The 10,011-nt window shown below is 33.2% G+C and overlaps 1 protein-coding gene across 2 annotated transcripts in view; it reads right to left on the bottom strand.

The window, feature by feature from the left end:
- Positions 1-338: 338 nt before the first annotated feature.
- Positions 339-10,011, bottom strand: part of Naa80 (N-alpha-acetyltransferase 80) — a 43,834-nt gene continuing 34,161 nt past the window's right edge. Inside the window, exons 7-8 of one of the 2 annotated variants that reach the window (XR_014443488.1) lie at positions 2,535-2,675; positions 339-1,291 (exon numbers count right to left, since the gene is read on the bottom strand). The gene's annotated coding sequence lies outside the window, so the exon portion shown is untranslated. Of the gene's footprint in view, positions 1,292-2,534; positions 2,676-7,704; positions 8,746-10,011 lie in introns of those variants that run through there. The other variant, XM_083137723.1, reaches the window with a different exon arrangement.

The following is a 10,011-nucleotide window of genomic DNA, read 5'->3' as shown; positions in this document are numbered from 1 at the left end:
TAGGTATCGGTACAGGGTCAGAAAAAGTTTCATATTAGTCCAATCTGACTAAAAATAGATTGATGGAATTTGCAAGATGGTTTGTTGAAATTTCAGTAAAAGATGCAAGCTTGACCAGGACTTGAACCTAGACCTCTGGCATACCATGCTTTTTCACGACCAACCTGGCTACTGAGCCAGGCCTGATTTTTCACTGTCACTGTTCTGCGAGGAATGGTTGTAGAGTCTGCGTTTTTTCCTGAAATTTTTTACGTAGTATATCTCCTGTGCATGCCAAATAGATGGTTGGTTTGTAAAGTTCTGTAATGCAGGAAAATAATGGTAACAGGGAATCAATACAAATGCAAAACATTATTTTAATTAGTTATTACAGTAATTGGAAGACAACATTCCACCATTATAAAATTCTTTCAAATACATTTCCAAAACACAACTCCTAATATTGGGTCATTCCATGTTAAATCAACAAGCTCTTCAAGTTTACATTTTTCAATTCATTTGATATACTGAAAGGCCACCTGAGGTAGGGACCTATGCAAAGATGCAGATCGATATCTTTTGTAATTCCAAAATTACAGGTGTGCAAAATGTGCTGTTTTGACTAATTAATTTTTACACCATCTTGTTAATTTTAAATTTGCAATAGAAGTGATACAGGTGCCATTGGAAAGGTAAATGTGTAAATATCACTTCAACACACATTAATTACAACAATATTTTGGCATTCTATTTTCCAATTTTGTAGTTATTCAGTACTGTGTATGTGGCATAATTCCTTGGAAAAATCAAAAGACCTGTTTCTGAGATAATGGATACCCAAATTTTGATTACACCACCTTGAAAAAAAAATCTCCCCCTGCACCTTAATCACTTACATAGGTGGCAGGTTTGCTGAAATTTTGCAATTTAAAATTAACAAGATGGGGAAATATTGGTCCAAATCACACATTTTGCACTTCTGTAATTTCGAGATATGGATCTGCAAATTTGCATAACTTCCTATGTCAGTTGGCCCTTCCAGTACGTCAAATTTCAAATTAATCAAAATGTGTGAGGTTGAAAAGTGCTTCTTCATTGGTAGATTTCACATGGAATGGCCCTATAAGATTACACAGCGTGGAGATTTCTGCAATGCATACTGTCTTTACACAAAAAGGCTGTCAATGAGAGAAGAAAGCCTCCCATCTTTCCAATACGTACACTATTTTCAATTGATTTTTCACTGGTAAAAATCTTCAGTTGCCTGGACCATAAGCTCGTTACTGGCGGATTCTGTTTTATGACGAAAAATCTGAAAATAGAGTTTAATATGTAGTAATGAATGTTGTACACCTAGCAGAAAGTTAGTTATTTTGTGGATGCTGGGCTACCAAGATATACAGGTTGTTCCATAAATCTGAACTGACAGGAGAAAAACATGTAAGATTGCAGAGTGTCCACAATTGTGTTGTATACACAGTTGAAGATGGAATCTCCCCTCCTGCAACACAGAAATTTGCTGACACACCTGCACAGTGCATTCGTTAAGATGGAGACCTTGTACACCACAGCTTTCAGGTGGTCCCATAAATAAAAGTCTAGCAGAGTGAGATTTGGGCTTCTTGGAGGCCACTTCATTCATCCTCAGCATCCAATCCAACTGTGTTATGGGTCCAGACTTACTACCCTGTATGTAACCTTGGATAATTAGAGTCCCTTATTTTCACCCTGGCACTAATCGGATTATAGTCTTATTAATGGAAATATGCAGGTGCTTATGAGCATGTAGTAGTGTGCTCCATTTTTGTATGAATGAACGTTTGATATTTGAATCAACATAAATAGGAGGGTAATGAACCAAAATCTAGAACCACCCTCCATGAGTAACACTAGCACCCCTGCTTCAAGGCCACAGGTACAGATATGTTGGTGGATGAGGCTGTACTGGAATTTCTCATTTTACATAGTTTACTTCAGTGTGCAGTAATGTGAAGGATACACAAAGGCAACAGAACCAATCTTTCCATGCCATATTTAAGTTGTTCTCATCAAAAATCCTTTCTTATTGTTCATAGTTGTCTTGTTTTCATCCCAATGGTTTACTTTCAGAGTCTTTATGCTCAGATAGGCTAATTGGGACTGACCCTACAGTTTAAAGTGGGATCCAAACCACTGTGGATTGAACCCTACACCATTTGGTTAAAAGGTGACAGCATTACCACTGCGAGGTCAATATACTTTACTTTCCTTGCAGCATATTGAATATTTTTCTGCACTATAGCAATGACCCAATAAAAGAACCAAATATAAGCACCTTGTAAAAGACACTGAATAACTCTGAAGCATATATTTTTTTATTACAGCACTATGTGTTGCTAGGACATGAGATAAACATAATATTTTTCTACTCAAAGGTGTATTTTGTACACAGAATGTAGTGTGAAATTATGTAATTTTTGTAATGCAAAATGCATTTTACAATTTAAATAATATTTTGTAAACAAGAACCTCAAAAATAATATAACGTGGGATAAGAAAATAACTTGCAAATTTACCTTTCCATTAGTGAAGAAAAAGTTCCTTTCTGCTTTGCATGTATTCCATGGCCCATCAGTAAGAATTTGACAATTGACAATTTTCCTCATTTCACTGATCTTCAAGTAATTTTTCTTACCATTAAAAATATCACTTTTTTCCTGTAAAGAATGAAAGAAAATCTATTATTCTACATGCAAAGGAACAGTAGATGTAATCGACAATTCCAAATTTTATTTTCAAGGATAAAAGTCTCATTATTCATTATCAGCATGTCTACAATTTTGTAAAAATGAAATTCCCTGACTTCCAGATTTTCCATACCAAGTACCAAAATTTTCTACACCAAACCTTTAGGGCAATTAGTGTACATGTCTGGAAAAAGGTCATTATATTTCAGCTAAATGCATGCTTAGAATCTTCCTAAACCTAATACTGGAATATCTAGTTTACATGTAAAGGTAATAACGAGAAGGGAAACTCAACAGTAATTGACTTGGATATGGGGAGGAAAGCAAATATTAGGGGTGAGTTTTTATGTGATATTTGACTTGATCATTGACTAATGATTAACAAAGAATTATTTTTTAAAAAATAATCATAAATTACTGCATAAATAATAAATAATTATAGTACAAATTAATAACACACGTATTGTTCCCAATAACTATCAAACGAACACTAAAAAAGCAACAAGAAATGGTAAATTCCCACAGCCACCTATTGTAGTAGATTTCTACATGAAAATAGTTCAAATGTTACTGTAAGAACTGGTAATTGTCAGTATATTAACTGAAGTATAGTTTGTCAACAAGTTTTAAATTTCTTGCTTGTCCTTCCTTTGTTCAAGAACCTACTTTTAGTGCACTACTACAAAAATGTTGGCTTTTTCCAGACAGTAAATTTCCTTGACATTTCCAGAAAAAATTAATTCCCTGACTTTTCCAGGATTTTCAGACTAGTAGACACCCTGAAACAATATTTTGAAAACCTGATTGTTAAAATTTCAAGTACAAAATATTTCTACTTAAGTTTCCACATTGTTCACTCTGTTGTTTTCAGACAAAAATTCCACCAGGATATACGGAGGACAGTTCATTTCACGACTTGAAATTCTGCAATCAGTTTCTTGTATTCAAAGCAAGCAACAATCCAGTCAGGTTCATCAGTGTTGGTTTTTAGGAACGCACAGCTTTCATCTAATGCAAGGCTCGTAACTGATTCATTGAATGTATAATGCTACAGTGTAACACTCTTTGAAGTGAAGCTTCCTTCCCATTGTGTGAACAATGCAAAATCTTCCTTACAATTAATGTGCCATTTTCTCAATAATATTGTACAATTTAAATGTCACTAAACACACAGCTGTGAGAAAAATCTTTTCCCATTTACAGTTGTCCAATGGAAAGATATTTTAGTGATTGTTTTGCAGGAATGCTACTTAAAAATGTTGGCAGAATATGACAATGAACGATGATAAAATGGCTATTTAATGTTGTTGAATTTCTTGAATCCAATGTCTTTCCTTTCCTATTATTGTTGTCTTCCTGTGGATACATAGTATATTTTCTCTCAGCTGGCATAGTCGAAAATCTGTTTAAAATATCACGCACACATAAAGTTATGTTATGAGAGGCTAATTTAAATCAATGAGAAATTAATACAAATGTTATATTTGTAACATTATTCAGTTTGTCCTTTTAAAATGTAATTTGCATTCAATAGGTCTTGAGTTTCAAAATTTAAAAAGGCTCTGTTGAATATGTACTCGCAATGTTGCCTATTCAAGAGATTAATATGAAAACTCCATTGAGCAGTACATAAAATATTATTAATGTTTCCAATGTTGAATGCATATGTAACAGAAGAAAATAAGTTAAACTGTTTTCCAAATTGTCATAAATCTGTTAATTTTCAATTGAAAACTTTTCTCCATGTGGTTAATATCCCTATTTTATATCAGAATTATAATTTTGTGTTTTTCCTTACCTACAATTCTGATACATGTATGTCATTGTGTTATGTGCTGTTTATGTGCACTTCATAAATTGAAAATTGTAATTGTGTTAATCTTGATTATATCCAGAACAATAAAATCTCGAAAGGTTATAATAAAAAGTTCCTAAAAGCAGTTACACTGCTGCTTTTAACCTACAAAAAAAAGTGATATCCTGAGAAAGGATAGTAAATATATTCGCTTACAAAGGAAATAAGAAAAAAATACATGCAAAATGATGTTATGTTCCAGGATGTTGGTGCATTTTCAGTTATTGCCATAGATCCCATCATAGTGGAAAATGAAATGTGGTGGTCTTCAGCTTGCTTGTCGTATTGGTTTCAGTGGGAGATGGTTTGAATTTTTCTCCCCTTCCAGGAGAAAGCATATTTTGATACAGCCATGTTAGATGAGTGATCTTGAGGTTAGGAAGTAGATTTTCCAGTACGGAGTTATAAAGAAAGATGATAGTAATATTGATCAAATGTAGTGTAATATATATTCATCTTAATTTACATTCTTCGATATGTACGTTGAAACCATTCTCTTCAGTGATCATTCTTCAGAGACTAGGAAAACTGAAACAGGAAAACCAGGAAAGTCCAGAAGGGGTTAATGTCTGCTGTCATGGCTGATATTGTAATGTGGATGTTTGCTGCAGAATTGTGCTAAGCCGTGTTCCTGCAAATTGTCATATTATTTTCCTGAAGTACCCTTTTTCTTTATGGAACTTCTTTCAAGATTTAATATTTAATTTGCAACATTAGAAAGCTCGTCTGTATGATATTGTCATTTATGTTTTAAATATAAAGAAAGATTTCTTCACATTGTTCACTATTTTTTTCCACTGCATTACCCAGGTTTCACGTGAACACAACAAATGAAACCTGTTATTTGCTACCAGTAGTAAAAAAGTTTCACCATCAGAATATAGGTTACTGTGCTAGACTTTTATGCAAGCTTGAAATTTACTACAAGTTGCAAAATTTGTTCTATGGTAATTCCTCAAGTGTTACTCTGAACATGAAAGCTTGGCCACGTTTTGCCACTGAAGGTTTTTTGATTAGAGCCTTGATTTGGTGTTTTTTTCTTTGTGCACATTCATAGATTTAATTATTCCTCATGATTAGTTTGAGGTGGAAAAAAGGATAAAAATACAAATTTCCCCTTTGTAGTTGGTAGAATTTCATAAACATGCCTGATTTCTACATTCTTATTTATTACTTCATCTTTGTTGCAGCCCATTTCTTCAAAGCTAAGAGCTTTTGTGGCAAATGGTGCAGTGTTTTCAGAGATTTTTGTTGATAGTAGTGCAGACCAAAAAATGGGTATATAAAAAGTGTAAATGGGGAGGGAGGTGGAAGCTGTCAAAATGGGTACAGATAATGGACCAGAGTGGGAAATGGGAACACTATATTTTTTGCAATTTGCCGAAAGTTTTCTGAACTAAACAGAAAAATGCCTATTGCCTACTTTCATAGAATTGAGTAAGGGGGGATATGGTGCCATCTATTAGCAAATGTTAGTTCATACATTTGCTATAAGGTGAAGCTGCTGCTCCCTTCATGGATAGAAGATGTCGCTGATTCTTATGATCAGATTCCAAAATTTGATAAAAACAGTAGTTCAGCTTTTTGTCAATAGATGGCACTGATGCTTATGATCAGTTTCCAAGTTTGATATAGTACTTCATCTTTTTGTCAATAGATGGTGCTGATGCTTATACCAAATTCGATAAACATAATAGTTCACTTTTTCATCAAGAGATGTAGCTGATGCTTATGATCTGATATCAAATTCGTTAAACATAGTAGTTCATCTTTTTGTCAAGAGATGTCTCGGATGCTTATGATCCGATACCAAATTCGATAAATATAATAGTTCACCTTTTCGTCAATAGAAAGTGCTAGTGGCATACCTCTCAGTGTTTATGATCTCCTGATACCAAATTTCACTAAAAATAATTCACCTTTTGGTCAAGAGATGGTGCTGGTGTACTAGAATACCTCCCAGGTAGTTATGATCTCCTGATATGAAATTTACGTTGAAAATTAGGAAAAATCACAATATTCCTAGTTTTTGAACCTGAATGTGGTATTAGGATATAATAACTACCTGTGAGGTATTCTCCCAGCACACTAGCACCATCTCTTGACAAAAAGGTGAACTATTATGTTTATGAAACTTGGTATCAGGAGATCATAAGCACCAAAGAAGTATACCTCCAGCACACTAGCACTATCTATTGACAAATAGGTGAACTATTTTGTTTAGTGAATTTGGTCTAAGATCATAAGCATCAGCACCATCTATTGACAAAAATATGAACTACTAGGTTATTGGATCATAAGCATCAGCGACATCTCTTGATGAATAGGTGAACTATTGTTTTTATTGAATTTGGTATCAGATCATAAGCATCAGCACCATCTATTGACATAAATATGTACTAGGTTTATCATAAGCATCAGCACCATCTATTGGCAAAAATATGAACTACTATGTTTATCAAAGTATGAATCTGATCATAAGCAGCAGCCACATCATCTATCCATGAAGGGAGGAGCTTCATCCTATATACTTTGAATGAAATAGCAGTTCCAAAGCTCTTTTCAGCATGAAACTTCATAGCTCAGGTGGTATGGGTGTTGCTTCAAGATCTTGTGTTTGAGAGTTCAAATCCACCCAGGAAACTATTTTTTTTCAGATTACATTTGTGAATGTTGGGTATAAATATAAGTTCTGATTACTGACTTGAGGTACCAGGTATGCTTTTGGAATTTCTTTTAATGTTAGTTCATACAGAATGTAAATTAAGATGAATAAATATTACACTACATTTCAATATTATTATTTTTCTTTTTACAACTCCGTACTGGCAAATGTACCTCCTAACCTCAAGAGCACTCCAACACTGCTGTCTCAAAATATGCCTTCTCCTGGGGGGGAATCCCAACCACCTCCCCCTGAAAGCAATTCAATTCAACCAGCAGCTGAAGACCACCACATTTCATTTTCCACTATGATGGAAGAAGCTATGGCAATAACTGAAAATGCACCAACACCCTGGAACATAACATCTTCATTTTGCAAGTATTTTTTCTCCATTTCCTTCATAAGCAAATATATTTACTATCCTTTCTCAGGATATCACTTTCTTTCTTTTTTTTTTTTTTTTTTAAATATCTGTAATTTGAAAGCAGCAACATAACAGCTTTTAGGAACTTTTGAGATTTTATTGTTCTTGATATAATCAAGATTAACACAATTACAATTTTCAATTTATCAAGTGCACATAAACAGCACATAGTACATTGACATACATGTATCAGAACTGTAGGTAAGTAATAACCAAAATTATAATTCTAAGACATAAAATAGGGATATTAACCACATGGAGAAAAGTTTTCAATTGAAAATTAACATGACATAATTTAGAACTGACAATTTGGAAAACAGTTTCATTTATTTTCTTCTGTTACATATGCATTCAACATTGGAAACATTAACAATATAATATGTACTGCTCAATGGAGTTTTCATATTAATCTCTTTAATAGGCAACATTGCAAGTACATATTCAACAGAGCCTTTTTAAATTTTGAAACTCAAGTTCTATGGAATCTAAATTAAAGTTTTAAATGACAAAACTGAATAATGTTACAAAGATAACATTTGTATTAATTTCTTTTTGACTTAAATTAGCCATTTATAAGATAACTTTATGTGTGCGTGATATTTTAAGGAAGACAACAATAATAGAAAAGGAAAGACATTGGATTCAAGAAATTCAACAACATTAAATAGCCATTTTACCATCGTTCATTGTCATATTCTGCAAACATTTTTAAGTAGCATTCCTGCATAACAATTGTCCATTGGACAACTGTAAATGGGAAAAGATTCTTGCAGCTATAAGTTTTATTCTTTTACATGGTGACAGGTAAATGGTTAGTAATTACTGAAAAAATGGCACATTAATTGTAAGGAACACTTTGTAACACCCACACAAGGAAGTTTCACTTCAAAGAGTCTGTTACAAATTACTTTTCTGTAGCATTATACAATTATATTGTACCGATGATGTAGTTACAGATGAAAATCGAGGTTTCATAAAAACCAACCTTGATGAACTGGACTTGCTTGGGAGGACAAGAAACTGATTGCAGAATTCAAGTCCTGAAATGAACTGTCCTTCATACATCCTGGTGTGATCTTGTGCAAAAGAAGTTTGCCTGAAAACAAGGAGTGTATAATTAGAAATCAAACAATGTTATTATTTAAGCGGAAGTATAATGTAATTTTTCTTTAATTCTCTTTATGGTAGTTGTGTAAAAAATAAAGAGTATGTTTTAAATTACTTTATTTATTAAAGTCATTCAGATGATCTTCAGTAATTTTTGGGCTGGGTGATATCACCTTGAATTAATGCCAATACTCTTCCCGCTTCTGACACCAATGCTTGAAAATTGTAACAATTCAAATTCAAAGTTGTTCAAAATATTGATATTACTGTAATATGTAAATATTCCACTGCAATTATTTACATAATTTTACTCGAGTTTTGTTTTAAAATTCCTATCATTTAATCACAAAGCAATTTTTCATACAATATTAGTGAAAATTTTGAATTTTGCATGATTTCTAAGTAGATTGCAAAAGTGTCCTGTGGCATTTTTGCGGGTCTCTCGTGGTACCCAAGCTCCAAAAATGGATTGACTGGTGTCGTTCAGCCCTTTGATAACCTTTTCACACCTGGCGACACTAAGTTACATTAAGCGTTACATGTGGTCCTCCATTTCAACTTCGACAATATTCTGTTGGTGTTTCCAGGTTAGCTCTCTGCCATACTTGCTTTCATTCTAACAGACATTATATAGTAAGTATAAATTCATAAATTATTGAGATTTACATTTTCATTGCATGTAATATACTTCATACTTAAAATCTGAAGTTCTTAGAAAATTACGAAAACTAAAAATGACCAGTTTGGCAGGCTGTGTATTCCTGTTGTGTGGGAAACACATTCACCTGTTGTTTTCTTTCTAGCTTACTTTACTGATTATATTAACAGAAGGACGTATTAAGTATCAACACTGTTCAAATTTACTGTTTAGCTTAGTTGTAATTTTGCTTCATTTTTGTCATAGAAAGTTCAATTAATATTACCTTTAGTTCTACCTAATTTTGTTTCACCATCCAGTCAGTCGGCAGGTCATTCCTCTTTCCATGTGCCAGTAAAGTATGTTTGGGGGGAGGGGGGTTATTCCTCATTCACTGTTTTGATTTTTTTATTACATCAAAATCTCATTAAAAACAAATGAACATGAACTATTTCAGCCTACTACATGCAATATTCACGTTAGACGTATATGCGAGTACAAAATAATCAATAATTAACTTCTTACCTTAAATCAATTACTTGAACATAAACTTCATTGTTCTCTCCATGTTTGTTAATTTCTGGGTCACTTTTTCACAAAATGTTACTTCGAATGAGT

The sequence above is a fragment of the Lepisma saccharinum genome, chromosome 16, assembly GCF_977018435.1.
Source record: "Lepisma saccharinum chromosome 16, izLepSacc3.1, whole genome shotgun sequence".
Classification (NCBI taxonomy): domain Eukaryota; kingdom Metazoa; phylum Arthropoda; class Insecta; order Zygentoma; family Lepismatidae; genus Lepisma; species Lepisma saccharinum.
This window is presented reverse-complemented; position numbering and strand designations above follow the sequence as displayed.